This window comes from Taudactylus pleione, unplaced genomic scaffold (assembly GCF_031769625.1).
Source record: "Taudactylus pleione unplaced genomic scaffold, aTauple2 ptg000134l, whole genome shotgun sequence".
Lineage (NCBI taxonomy): Eukaryota > Metazoa > Chordata > Amphibia > Anura > Myobatrachidae > Taudactylus > Taudactylus pleione.
The window spans coordinates 4,610,001-4,624,624 of record NW_028284536.1 but is presented as its reverse complement, the minus strand read 5'-3'; the positions used below and the strand labels follow the sequence as shown (position 1 = coordinate 4,624,624).

General features: G+C 35.2%; 7 non-coding genes across 7 annotated transcripts; all 7 read left to right on the top strand.

Annotated features, from left to right (window-relative positions):
• The first annotated feature begins 2,617 nt into the window (after window positions 1-2,617).
• Window positions 2,618-2,691, top strand: TRNAN-GUU (transfer RNA asparagine (anticodon GUU)). The gene has a single exon. It is a non-coding gene; the product is annotated as a tRNA-Asn (tRNA).
• A 1,800-nt stretch (window positions 2,692-4,491) lies between these two features.
• TRNAN-GUU (transfer RNA asparagine (anticodon GUU)) lies at window positions 4,492-4,565 on the top strand. Its single transcript has one exon. It is a non-coding gene; the product is annotated as a tRNA-Asn (tRNA).
• Window positions 4,566-6,871: 2,306 nt separating this feature from the next.
• On the top strand, window positions 6,872-6,945 carry TRNAN-GUU (transfer RNA asparagine (anticodon GUU)). The gene has a single exon. It is a non-coding gene; the product is annotated as a tRNA-Asn (tRNA).
• Window positions 6,946-7,808: 863 nt separating this feature from the next.
• On the top strand, window positions 7,809-7,882 carry TRNAN-GUU (transfer RNA asparagine (anticodon GUU)). Its single transcript has one exon. It is a non-coding gene; the product is annotated as a tRNA-Asn (tRNA).
• Window positions 7,883-9,682: 1,800 nt separating this feature from the next.
• On the top strand, window positions 9,683-9,756 carry TRNAN-GUU (transfer RNA asparagine (anticodon GUU)). The gene has a single exon. It is a non-coding gene; the product is annotated as a tRNA-Asn (tRNA).
• An 863-nt stretch (window positions 9,757-10,619) lies between these two features.
• TRNAN-GUU (transfer RNA asparagine (anticodon GUU)) lies at window positions 10,620-10,693 on the top strand. The gene has a single exon. It is a non-coding gene; the product is annotated as a tRNA-Asn (tRNA).
• A 1,800-nt stretch (window positions 10,694-12,493) lies between these two features.
• Window positions 12,494-12,567, top strand: TRNAN-GUU (transfer RNA asparagine (anticodon GUU)). The gene has a single exon. It is a non-coding gene; the product is annotated as a tRNA-Asn (tRNA).
• Window positions 12,568-14,624: the final 2,057 nt, after the last annotated feature.

The following is a 14,624-nucleotide window of genomic DNA, read 5'->3' as shown; positions in this document are numbered from 1 at the left end:
AATTTGATTTAAGCCAATTTATTCAACATTTAGAAAATACCTGAAGGTAAATGTTGTTCCTGGTTATATCTAATCAGCAGAATGCAACCTAGCAGCATTTTTAAGTGGAAGCCTGTGTTATGTTATAACCAGGTGTTATCTTATCAGTACAAAGGTAAGGAATTAAGAAAAACTTTTTGAAGTGTGAAGATTTTTCTTACAAAATCATTGTCTTATTGCATCACCAAAGTGTAAGCTGGAAAGATGATTTTGATAAATTACTTGAAAGAACACCTGATTTGCTCTTCTGGAGTCAATGTATTTTGTTTTTCTCAATAACCATAGAAGTAATAGGGTAAAGTAAAGACATTATGTGGATTTTTTGCTACAGCACTTCTGTCAAAATACGATTTAAATGAGTTAAGATGATAATGGATTTTCCACTATAAGCAAAGACCAAAAAAGTCAAAATAGCAATCCCAATTTTAGATTTGATAAATGAAAATAGCACATAGCAGAGGATGGCTTCGATCCAACGACCTCTGGGTTATGGGCCCAGAACGCTTCCGCTGCGCCACTCTGCTGCTCATGGAAGATTTAGAACTCAAGAAGGGTTGATTCATCACAAGAACATGGCAATGTGTTCTTTTTAATTAGCGAAAAATCCTAAAATAACTGTCCAGATTAGAGACTTTATAAACTTTGGCAAGGAAACTTTCCAGATCAATGTTTCTTAGCTGTTGTTAGTTTATGTCTCACATAGGGTCTCTGTGGCCCAATTGGTTAGCGCGTTCAGCTGTTAACCGGAAGGTTGGTGGTTCAATCCCACCCAGGGATGAGAATCTTCTATTAGTTAAATTTTGGGGAATTTTAGGTAGAGAAGTCAACATGTCTAACTACCTATTTTATGGTAGGGTTCAAGACTTTCTCTGAAACAATTATCTCTAAAGTGAGTTTAATTTGATTTAAGCCAAATTATTCAACAATTAGAAAATACCTGAAGGTTAATGTTGTTCCTGGTGATATCTAATCAGCAGAATGCAACCTAGCAGCATTTTTAAGTGAAAGCCTGTGTTATGTTATAACCAGGTGTTATCTTATCAGTACAAAGGTAAGGAATTAAGAAAAACTTTTTGAAGTGTGAAGATTTTTCTTACAAAATCATTGTCTTATTGCATCACCAAAGTGTAAGCTGGAAAGATGATTTTGATAAATTACTTGTTAGATCACCTGATTTGCTCTTCTGGAGTCAATGTAGTTTGTTTTTCTCAATAACCATAGAAGTAATAGGGTAAATTAAAGACATTATGTGGATTTTTTGCTACAGCACTTCTGTCAAAATACGATTAAAATGAGTTAAGATGATAATGGATTTTCTACTATAAGCAAAGACCAAAAAAGTCAAAATAGCAATCCCAATTTTAGATTTGATAAATGAAAATAGCACATAGCAGAGGATGGTTTCGATCCATCGACCTCTGGCTTATGGGCCCAGCACGCTTCCACTGCGCCACTCTGCTGCTCATGGAAGTGCTTAGAACTCAAGAAGGGTTGATTCATCACAAGAACATGGCAATGTGTTCCTTTTAATTAACGAAAAATCCTAAAATAACTGTCCAGAATAGAGACTTTATAAACTTTGGCAAGGAAACTTTCCAGATCAATGTTTCTTAGCTGTTGTTTGTTTATGTCTCATATAGGGTCTCTGTGGCGCAATTGGTTAGCGCGTTCGGCTGTTAACTGGAATGTTGGTGGTTCAATCCCACCCAGGGACGAGAATCTTCTATTAGTCAAATTTTGGGGAATTTTAGGTAGAGAAGTCAACATGTCAAACTACCTATTTTATGTTAGGGTTCAAGACTTTCTCTGAAACAATTATCTCTAAAGTGAGTTTAATTTGATTTAAGCCAATTTATTCAACATTTAGAAAATACCTGAAGGTAAATGTTGTTCCTGGTTATATCTAATCAGCAGAATGCAACCTAGCAGCATTTTTAAGTGGAAGCCTGTGTTATGTTATAACCAGGTGTTATCTTATCAGTACAAAGGTAAGGAATTAAGAAAAACTTTTTGAAGTGTGAAGATTTTTCTTACAAAATCATTGTCTTATTGCATCACCAAAGTGTAAGCTGGAAAGATGATTTTGATAAATTACTTGATAGAACACCTGATTTGCTCTTCTGGAGTCAATGTATTTTGTTTTTCTCAATAACCATAGAAGTAATAGGGTAAAGTAAAGACATTATGTGGATTTTTTGCTACAGCACTTCTGTCAAAATACGATTTAAATGAGTTAAGATGATAATGGATTTTCCACTATAAGCAAAGACCAAAAAAGTCAAAAAAGCAATCCCAATTTTAGATTTGATAAATGAAAATAGTACATAGCAGAGGATGGCTTCGATCCAACGACCTCTGGGTTATGGGCCCAGAACGCTTCCGCTGCACCACTCTGCTGCTCATGGAAGTGCTTAGAACTCAAGAAGGGTTGATTCATCACAAGAACATGGCAATGTGTTCTTTTTAATTAGCGAAAAATCCTAAAATAACTGTCCAGATTAGAGAATTTATAAACTTTGGCAAGGAAACTTTCCAGATCAATGTTTCTTAGCTGTTGTTAGTTTATGTCTCACATAGTGTCTCTGTGGCGCAATTGGTTAGCGCGTTCGGCTGTTAACCGGAAGGTTGGTGGTTCAATCCCACCCAGGGACGAGAATCTTCTATTAGTTAAATTTTGGGGAATTTTAGGTAGAGAAGTCAACATGTCTAACTACCTATTTTATGGTAGGGTTCAAGACTTTCTCTGAAACAATTATCTCTAAAGTGAGTTTAATTTGATTTAAGCCAATTTATTCAACAATTAGAAAATACCTGAAGGTTAATGTTGTTCCTGGTGATATCTAATCAGCAGAATGCAACCTAGCAGCATTTTTAAGTGAAAGCCTGTGTTATGTTATAACCAGGTGTTATCTTATCAGTACAAAGGTAAGGAATTAAGAAAAACTTTTTGAAGTTTGAAGATTTTTCTTACAAAATCATTGTCTTATTGCATCACCAAAGTGTAAGCTGGAAAGATGATTTTGATAAATTACTTGATAGAACACCTGATTTGCTCTTCTGGAGTCAATGTATTTTGTTTTTCTCAATAACCATAGAAGTAATAGGGTAAAGTAAAGACATTATGTGGATTTTTTGCTACAGCACTTCTGTCAAAATACGATTTAAATGAGTTAAGATGATAATGGATTTTCCACTATAAGCAAAGACCAAAAAAGTCAAAATAGCAATCCCAATTTTAGATTTGATAAATGAAAATAGCACATAGCAGAGGATGGCTTCGATCCAACGACCTCTGGGTTATGGGCCCAGAACGCTTCCGCTGCGCCACTCTGCTGCTCATGGAAGTGCTTAGAACTCAAGAAGGGTTGATTCATCACAAGAACATGGCAATGTGTTCCTTTTAATTAATGAAAAGTCCTAAAATAACTGTCCAGATTAGAGACTTTATAAACTTTGGTAAGGAAACTTTCCAGATCAATGTTTCTTAGCTGTTGTTTGTTTATGTCTCATATAGGGTCTCTGTGGCACAATTGGTTTGCACGTTTGGCTGTTAATTGGAATATTGGTGGTTCAATCCCACCCAGGGATGAAAATCTTCTATTAGTCAAATTTTGGGGATTTTTAGGTAGAGAAGTCAACATGTCAAACTACCTATTTTATGGTAGGGTTCAAGACTTTCTCTGAAACAATTATCTCTAAAGTGAGTTTAATTTGATTTAAGCCAATTTATTCAACATTTAGAAAATACCTGAAGGTTAATGTTGTTCCTGGTGATATCTAATCAGCAGAATGCAACCTAGCAGCATTTTTAAGTGGAAGCCTGTGTTATGTTAAAACCAGGTGTTATCTTATCAGTACAAAGGTAAGGAATTAAGAAAAACTTTTTGAAGTGTGAAGATTTTTCTTACAAAATCATTGTCTTATTGCATCACCAAAGTGTAAGCTGGAAAGATGATTTTGATAAATTACTTGTTAGATCACCTGATTTGCTCTTCTGGAGTCATTGTAGTTTGTTTTTCTCAATAACCATAGAAGTAATACGGTAAAGTAAAGACATTATGTGGATTTTTTGCTACAGCACTTCTGTCAAAATACGAATTAAATGAGTTAAGATGATAATGGATTTTCTACTATAAGCAAAGACCAAAAAAGTCAAAATAGCAATCCCAATTTTAGATTTGATAAATGAAAATAGCACATAGCAGAGGATGGTTTCGATCCATCGACCTCTGGGTTATGGGCCCAGCACGCTTCCGCTGCACCACTCTGCTGCTCATGGAAATGCTTAGAACTCAAGAAGGGTTGATTCATCACAAGAACATGGCAATGTGTTCCTTTTAATTAGCGAAAAATCCTAAAATAACTGTCCAGATTAGAGACTTTATAAACCTTGGCAAGGAAACTTTCCAGATCAATGTTTCTTAGCTGTTGTTAGTTTATGTCTCACATAGGGTCTCTGTGGCGCAATTGGTTAGCGCGTTGGGCTGTTAACCGGAAGGTTGGTGGTTCAATCCCACCCAGGGACGAGAATCTTCTATTAGTCAAATTTTGGGGAATTTTAAGTAGAGAAGTCAACATGTCAAACTACCTAATTTATGGTAGGGTTCAAGACTTTCTCTGAAACAATTATCTCTAAAGTGAGTTTAATTTGATTTAAGCCAATTTATTCAACATTTAGAAAATACCTGAAGGTTAATGTTGTTCCTGGTGATATCTAATCAGCAGAATGCAACCTAGCAGCATTTTTAAGTGGAAGCCTGTGTTATGTTAAAACCAGGTGTTATCTTATCAGTACAAAGGTAAGGAATTAAGAAAAACTTTTTGAAGTGTGAAGATTTTTCTTACAAAATCATTGTCTTATTGCATCACCAAAGTGTAAGCTGGAAAGATGATTTTGATAAATTACTTGTTAGATCACCTGATTTGCTCTTCTGGAGTCAATGTAGTTTGTTTTTCTCAATAACCATAGAAGTAATAGGGTAAATTAAAGACATTATGTGGATTTTTTGCTACAGCACTTCTGTCAAAATACGATTAAAATGAGTTAAGATGATAATGGATTTTCTACTATAAGCAAAGACCAAAAAAGTCAAAATAGCAATCCCAATTTTAGATTTGATAAATGAAAATAGCACATAGCAGAGGATGGTTTCGATCCATCGACCTCTGGCTTATGGGCCCAGCACGCTTCCGCTGCGCCACTCTGCTGCTCATGGAAGTGCTTAGAACTCAAGAAGGGTTGATTCATCACAAGAACATGGCAATGTGTTCCTTTTAATTAACGAAAAATCCTAAAATAACTGTCCAGAATAGAGACTTTATAAACTTTGGCAAGGAAACTTTCCAGATCAATGTTTCTTAGCTGTTGTTTGTTTATGTCTCATATAGGGTCTCTGTGGCGCAATTGGTTAGCGCGTTCGGCTGTTAACTGGAATGTTGGTGGTTCAATCCCACCCAGGGACGAGAATCTTCTATTAGTCAAATTTTGGGGAATTTTAGGTAGAGAAGTCAACATGTCAAACTACCTATTTTATGTTAGGGTTCAAGACTTTCTCTGAAACAATTATCTCTAAAGTGAGTTTAATTTGATTTAAGCCAATTTATTCAACATTTAGAAAATACCTGAAGGTAAATGTTGTTCCTGGTTATATCTAATCAGCAGAATGCAACCTAGCAGCATTTTTAAGTGGAAGCCTGTGTTATGTTATAACCAGGTGTTATCTTATCAGTACAAAGGTAAGGAATTAAGAAAAACTTTTTGAAGTGTGAAGATTTTTCTTACAAAATCATTGTCTTATTGCATCACCAAAGTGTAAGCTGGAAAGATGATTTTGATAAATTACTTGATAGAACACCTGATTTGCTCTTCTGGAGTCAATGTATTTTGTTTTTCTCAATAACCATAGAAGTAATAGGGTAAAGTAAAGACATTATGTGGATTTTTTGCTACAGCACTTCTGTCAAAATACGATTTAAATGAGTTAAGATGATAATGGATTTTCCACTATAAGGAAAGACCAAAAAAGTCAAAATAGCAATCCCAATTTTAGATTTGATAAATGAAAATAGCACATAGCAGAGGATGGCTTCGATCCAACGACCTCTGGGTTATGGGCCCAGCACGCTTCCGCTGCGCCACTCTGCTGCTCATGGAAGTGCTTAGAACTCAAGAAGGGTTGATTCATCACAAGAACATGGCAATGTGTTCTTTTTAATTAGCGAAAAATCTTATCAGTACAAAGGTAAGGAATTAAGAAAAACTTTTTGAAGTGTGAAGATTTTTCTTACAAAATCATTGTCTTATTGCATCACCAAAGTGTAAGCTGGAAAGATGATTTTGATAAATTACTTGATAGAACACCTGATTTGCTCTTCTGGAGTCAATGTATTTTGTTTTTCTCAATAACCATAGAAGTAATAGGGTAAAGTAAAGACATTATGTGGATTTTTTGCTACAGCACTTCTGTCAAAATACGATTTAAATGAGTTAAGATGATAATGGATTTTCCACTATAAGCAAAGACCAAAAAAGTCAAAAAAGCAATCCCAATTTTAGATTTGATAAATGAAAATAGTACATAGCAGAGGATGGCTTCGATCCAACGACCTCTGGGTTATGGGCCCAGAACGCTTCCGCTGCACCACTCTGCTGCTCATGGAAGTGCTTAGAACTCAAGAAGGGTTGATTCATCACAAGAACATGGCAATGTGTTCTTTTTAATTAGCGAAAAATCCTAAAATAACTGTCCAGATTAGAGACTTTATAAACTTTGGCAAGGAAACTTTCCAGATCAATGTTTCTTAGCTGTTGTTAGTTTATGTCTCACATAGTGTCTCTGTGGCGCAATTGGTTAGCGCGTTCGGCTGTTAACCGGAAGGTTGGTGGTTCAATCCCACCCAGGGATGAGAATCTTCTATTAGTTAAATTTTGGGGAATTTTAGGTAGAGAAGTCAACATGTCTAACTACCTATTTTATGGTAGGGTTCAAGACTTTCTCTGAAACAATTATCTCTAAAGTGAGTTTAATTTGATTTAAGCCAATTTATTCAACAATTAGAAAATACCTGAAGGTTAATGTTGTTCCTGGTGATATCTAATCAGCAGAATGCAACCTAGCAGCATTTTTAAGTGAAAGCCTGTGTTATGTTATAACCAGGTGTTATCTTATCAGTACAAAGGTAAGGAATTAAGAAAAACTTTTTGAAGTTTGAAGATTTTTCTTACAAAATCATTGTCTTATTGCATCACCAAAGTGTAAGCTGGAAAGATGATTTTGATAAATTACTTGATAGAACACCTGATTTGCTCTTCTGGAGTCAATGTATTTTGTTTTTCTCAATAACCATAGAAGTAATAGGGTAAAGTAAAGACATTATGTGGATTTTTTGCTACAGCACTTCTGTCAAAATACGATTTAAATGAGTTAAGATGATAATGGATTTTCCACTATAAGCAAAGACCAAAAAAGTCAAAATAGCAATCCCAATTTTAGATTTGATAAATGAAAATAGCACATAGCAGAGGATGGCTTCGATCCAACGACCTCTGGGTTATGGGCCCAGAACGCTTCCGCTGCGCCACTCTGCTGCTCATGGAAATGGTTAGAACTCAAGAAGGGTTGATTCATCACAAGAACATGGCAATGTGTTCTTTTTAATTAGCGAAAAATCCTAAAATAACTGTCCAGATTAGAGACTTTATAAACTATGGCAAGGAAACTTTCCAGATCAATGTTTCTTAGCTGTTGTTAGTTTATGTCTCACATAGGGTCTCTGTGGCGCAATTGGTTAGCGCGTTCGGCTGTTAACCGGAAGGTTGGTGGTTCAATCCCACCCAGGGACGAGAATCTTCTATTAGTTAAATTTTGGGGAATTTTAGGTAGAGAAGTCAACATGTCTAACTACCTATTTTATGGTAGGGTTCAAGACTTTCTCTGAAACAATTATCTCTAAAGTGAGTTTAATTTGATTTAAGCCAATTTATTCAACAATTAGAAAATACCTGAAGGTTAATGTTGTTCCTGGTGATATCTAATCAGCAGAATGCAACCTAGCAGCATTTTTAAGTGAAAGCCTGTGTTATGTTATAACCAGGTGTTATCTTATCAGTACAAAGGTAAGGAATTAAGAAAAACTTTATGAAGTTTGAAGATTTTTCTTACAAAATCATTGTCTTATTGCATCACCAAAGTGTAAGCTGGAAAGATGATTTTGATAAATTACTTGTTTGAACACCTGATTTGCTCTTCTGGAGTCAATGTAGTTTGTTTTTCTCAATAACCATAGAAGTAATAGGGTAAAGTAAAGACATTATGTGGATTTTTTGCTACAGCACTTCTGTCAAAATACGATTTAAATGAGTTAAGATGATAATGGATTTTCTACTATAAGCAAAGACCAAAAAAGTCAAAATAGCAATCCCAATTTTAGATTTGATAAATGAAAATAGCACATAGCAGAGGATGGTTTCGATCCATCGACCTCTGGCTTATGGGCCCAGCACGCTTCCGCTGCGCCACTCTGCTGCTCATGGAAGTGCTTAAAACTCAAGAAGGGTTGATTCATCACAAGAACATGGCAATGTGTTCCTTTTAATTAACGAAAAATCCTAAAATAACTGTCCAGAATAGAGACTTTATAAACTTTGGCAAGCAAACTTTCCAGATCAATGTTTCTTAGCTGTTGTTTGTTTATGTCTCATATAGGGTCTCTGTGGCGCAATTGGTTAGCGCGTTCGGCTGTTAACTGGAATGTTGGTGGTTCAATCCCACCCAGGGACGAGAATCTTCTATTAGTCAAATTTTGGGGAATTTTAGGTAGAGAAGTCAACATGTCAAACTACCTATTTTATGTTAGGGTTCAAGACTTTCTCTGAAACAATTATCTCTAAAGTGAGTTTAATTTGATTTAAGCCAATTTATTCAACATTTAGAAAATACCTGAAGGTAAATGTTGTTCCTGGTTATATCTAATCAGCAGAATGCAACCTAGCAGCATTTTTAAGTGGAAGCCTGTGTTATGTTATAACCAGGTGTTATCTTATCAGTACAAAGGTAAGGAATTAAGAAAAACTTTTTGAAGTGTGAAGATTTTTCTTACAAAATCATTGTCTTATTGCATCACCAAAGTGTAAGCTGGAAAGATGATTTTGATAAATTACTTGTTTGAACACCTGATTTGCTCTTCTGGAGTCAATGTATTTTGTTTTTCTCAATAACCATAGAAGTAATAGGGTAAAGTAAAGACATTATGTGGATTTTTTGCTACAGCACTTCTGTCAAAATACGATTAAAATGAGTTAAGATGATAATGGATTTTCTACTATAAGCAAAGACCAAAAAAGTCAAAATAGCAATCCCAATTTTAGATTTGATAAATGAAAATAGCACATAGCAGAGGATGGTTTCGATCCATCGACCTCTGGCTTATGGGCCCAGCACGCTTCCGCTGCGCCACTCTGCTGCTCATGGAAGTGCTTAGAACTCAAGAAGGGTTGATTCATCACAAGAACATGGCAATGTGTTCTTTTTAATTAGCGAAAAATCCTAAAATAACTGTCCAGATTAGAGACTTTATAAACTTTGGCAAGGAAACTTTCCAGATCAATGTTTCTTAGCTGTTGTTAGTTTATGTCTCACATAGGGTCTCTGTGGCGCAATTGGTTAGCGTGTTCGGCTGTTAACCGGAAGGTTGGTGGTTCAATCCCACCCAGGGACGAGAATCTTCTATTAGTCAAATTTTGGGGAATTTTAGGTAGAGAAGTCAACATGTCAAACTACCTATTTTATGTTAGGGTTCAAGACTTTCTCTGAAACAATTATCTCTAAAGTGAGTTTAATTTGATTTAAGCCAATTTATTCAACATTTAGAAAATACCTGAAGGTAAATGTTGTTCCTGGTTATATCTAATCAGCAGAATGCAACCTAGCAGCATTTTTAAGTGGAAGCCTGTGTTATGTTATAACCAGGTGTTATCTTATCAGTACAAAGGTAAGGAATTAAGAAAAACTTTTTGAAGTGTGAAGATTTTTCTTACAAAATCATTGTCTTATTGCATCACCAAAGTGTAAGCTGGAAAGATGATTTTGATAAATTACTTGATAGAACACCTGATTTGCTCTTCTGGAGTCAATGTATTTTGTTTTTCTCAATAACCATAGAAGTAATAGGGTAAAGTAAAGACATTATGTGGATTTTTTGCTACAGCACTTCTGTCAAAATACGATTTAAATGAGTTAAGATGATAATGGATTTTCCACTATAAGCAAAGACCAAAAAAGTCAAAATAGCAATCCCAATTTTAGATTTGATAAATGAAAATAGCACATAGCAGAGGATGGCTTCAATCCAACGACCTCTGGGTTATGGGCCCAGAACGCTTCCGCTGTGCCACTCTGCTGCTCATGGAAGTGCTTAGAACTCAAGAAGGGTTGATTCATCACAAGAACATGGCAATGTGTTCTTTTTAATTAGCGAAAAATCCTAAAATAACTGTCCAGATTAGAGACTTTATAAACTTTGGCAAGGAAACTTTCCAGATCAATGTTTCTTAGCTGTTGTTAGTTTATGTCTCACATAGGGTCTCTGTGGCGCAATTGGTTAGCGCGTTCGGCTGTTAACCGGAAGGTTGGTGGTTCAATCCCACCCAGGGACGAGAATCTTCTATTAGTTAAATTTTGGGGAATTTTAGGTAGAGAAGTCAACATGTCTAACTACCTATTTTATGGTAGGGTTCAAGACTTTCTCTGAAACAATTATCTCTAAAGTGAGTTTAATTTGATTTAAGCCAATTTATTCAACAATTAGAAAATACCTGAAGGTTAATGTTGTTCCTGGTGATATCTAATCAGCAGAATGCAACCTAGCAGCATTTTTAAGTGAAAGCCTGTGTTATGTTATAACCAGGTGTTATCTTATCAGTACAAAGGTAAGGAATTAAGAAAAACTTTATGAAGTTTGAAGATTTTTCTTACAAAATCATTGTCTTATTGCATCACCAAAGTGTAAGCTGGAAAGATGATTTTGATAAATTACTTGTTTGAACACCTGATTTGCTCTTCTGGAGTCAATGTAGTTTGTTTTTCTCAATATCCATAGAAGTAATAGGGTAAAGTAAAGACATTATGTGGATTTTTTGCTACAGCACTTATGTCAAAATACGATTTAAATGAGTTAAGATGATAATGGATTTTCTACTATAAGCAAAGACCAAAAAAGTCAAAATAGCAATCCCAATTTTAGATTTGATAAATGAAAATAGCACATAGCAGAGGATGGTTTTGATTCAACGACCTCTGGGTTATGAGCCCAGCACGCTTCCGCTGCGCCACTCTGCTGCTCATGGAAGTGCTTAGAACTCAAAAAGGGTTGATTCATCACAAGAACATGGCAATGTGTTCCTTTAAATTAATGAAAAATCCTAAAATAACTGTCCAGATTAGAGACTTTATAAACTTTGGTAAGGAAACTTTCCAGATCAATGTTTCTTAGCTGTTGTTTGTTTATGTCTCATATAGGGTCTCTGTGGCACAATTGGTTTGCACGTTCGGCTGTTAATTGGAATATTGGTGGTTCAATCCCACCCAGGGATGAAAATCTTCTATTAGTCAAATTTTGGGGATTTTTAGGTAGAGAAGTCAACATGTCAAACTACCTATTTTATGTTAGGGTTCAAGACTTTCTCTGAAACAATTATCTCTAAAGTGAGTTTAATTTGATTTAAGCCAATTTATTCAACATTTAGAAAATACCTGAAGGTAAATGTTGTTCCTGGTTATATCTAATCAGCAGAATGCAACCTAGCAGCATTTTTAAGTGGAAGCCTGTGTTATGTTATAACCAGGTGTTATCTTATCAGTACAAAGGTAAGGAATTAAGAAAAACTTTTTGAAGTGTGAAGATTTTTCTTACAAAATCATTGACTTATTGCATCACCAAAGTGTAAGCTGGAAAGATGATTTTGATAAATTACTTGATAGAACACCTGATTTGCTCTTCTGGAGTCAATGTAGTTTGTTTTTCTCAATAACCATAGAAGTAATAGGGTAAAGTAAAGACATTATGTGGATTTTTTGCTACAGCACTTCTGTCAAAATACGATTTAAATGAGTTAAGATGATAATGGATTTTCTACTATAAGCAAAGACCAAAAAAGTCAAAATAGCAATCCCAATTTTAGATTTGATAAATGAAAATAGCACATAGCAGAGGATGGTTTCGATCCAACGACCTCTGGGTTATGGGCCCAGCACACTTCCGCTGCGCCACTCTGCTGCTCATGGAAGTGCTTAGAACTCAAGAAGGGTTGATTCATCACAAGAACATGGCAATGTGTTCTTTTTAATTAGCGAAAAATCCTAAAATAACTGTCCAGATTAGAGACTTTATAAACTTTGGCAAGGAAACTTTCCAGATCAATGTTTCTTAGCTGTTGTTAGTTTATGTCTCACATAGGGTCTCTGTGGCGCAATTGGTTAGCGCGTTCGGCTGTTAACCGGAAGGTTGGTGGTTCAATCCCACCCAGGGACGAGAATCTTCTATTAGTTAAATTTTGGGGAATTTTAGGTAGAGAAGTCAACATGTCTAACTACCTATTTTATGGTAGGGTTCAAGACTTTCTCTGAAACAATTATCTCTAAAGTGAGTTTAATTTGATTTAAGCCAATTTATTCAACAATTAGAAAATACCTGAAGGTTAATGTTGTTCCTGGTGATATCTAATCAGCAGAATGCAACCTAGCAGCATTTTTAAGTGAAAGCCTGTGTTATGTTATAACCAGGTGTTATCTTATCAGTACAAAGGTAAGGAATTAAGAAAAACTTTATGAAGTTTGAAGATTTTTCTTACAAAATCATTGTCTTATTGCATCACCAAAGTGTAAGCTGGAAAGATGATTTTGATAAATTACTTGTTTGAACACCTGATTTGCTCTTCTGGAGTCAATGTAGTTTGTTTTTCTCAATAACCATAGAAGTAATAGGGTAAAGTAAAGACATTATGTGGATTTTTTGCTACAGCACTTATGTCAAAATACGATTTAAATGAGTTAAGATGATAATGGATTTTCTACTATAAGCAAAGACCAAAAAAGTCAAAATAGCAATCCCAATTTTAGATTTGATAAATGAAAATAGCACATAGCAGAGGATGGTTTTGATTCAACGACCTCTGGGTTATGGGCCCAGCACGCTTCCGCTGCGCCACTCTGCTGCTCATGGAAGTGCTTAGAACTCAAGAAGGGTTGATTCATCACAAGAACATGGCAATGTGTTCCTTTTAATTAATGAAAAATCCTAAAATAACTGTCCAGATTAGAGACTTTATAAACTTTGGTAAGGAAACTTTCCAGATCAATGTTTCTTAGCTGTTGTTTGTTTATGTCTCATATAGGGTCTCTGTGGCACAATTGGTTTGCACGTTCGGCTGTTAATTGGAATATTGGTGGTTCAATCCCACCCAGGGATGAAAATCTTCTATTAGTCAAATTTTGGGGATTTTTAGGTAGAGAAGTCAACATGTCAAACTACCTATTTTATGTTAGGGTTCAAGACTTTCTCTGAAACAATTATCTCTAAAGTGAGTTTAATTTGATTTAAGCCAATTTATTCAACATTTAGAAAATACCTGAAGGTAAATGTTGTTCCTGGTTATATCTAATCAGCAGAATGCAACCTAGCAGCATTTTTAAGTGGAAGCCTGTGTTATGTTATAACCAGGTGTTATCTTATCAGTACAAAGGTAAGGAATTAAGAAAAACTTTTTGAAGTGTGAAGATTTTTCTTACAAAATCATTGTCTTATTGCATCACCAAAGTGTAAGCTGGAAAGATGATTTTGATAAATTACTTGATAGAACACCTGATTTGCTCTTCTGGAGTCAATGTAGTTTGTTTTTCTCAATAACCATAGAAGTAATAGGGTAAAGTAAAGACATTATGTGGATTTTTTGCTACAGCACTTCTGTCAAAATACGATTTAAATGAGTTAAGATGATAATGGATTTTCTACTATAAGCAAAGACCAAGAAAGTCAAAATAGCAATCCCAATTTTAGATTTGATAAATGAAAATAGCACATAGCAGAGGATGGTTTCGATCCAACGACCTCTGGGTTATGGGCCCAGCACACTTCCGCTGCGCCACTCTGCTGCTCATGGAAGTGCTTAGAACTCAAGAAGGGTTGATTCATCACAAGAACATGGCAATGTGTTCCTTTTAATTAATGAAAAATCCTAAAATAACTGTCCAGATTAGAGACTTTATTAACTTTGGTAAGGAAACTTTCCAGATCAATGTTTCTTAGCTGTTGTTTGTTTATGTCTCATATAGGGTCTCTGTGGCACAATTGGTTTGCACGTTCGGCTGTTAATTGGAATATTGGTGGTTCAATCCCAACCAGAGATGAAAATCTTCTATTAGTCAAATTTTGGGGATTTTTAGGTAGAGAAGTCAACATGTCAAACTACCTATTTTATGGTAGGGTTCAAGACTTTCTCTGAAACAATTATCTCTAAAGTGAGTTTAATTTGATTTAAGCCAATTTATTCAACATTTAGAAAATACCTGAAGGTTAATGTTGTTCCTTGT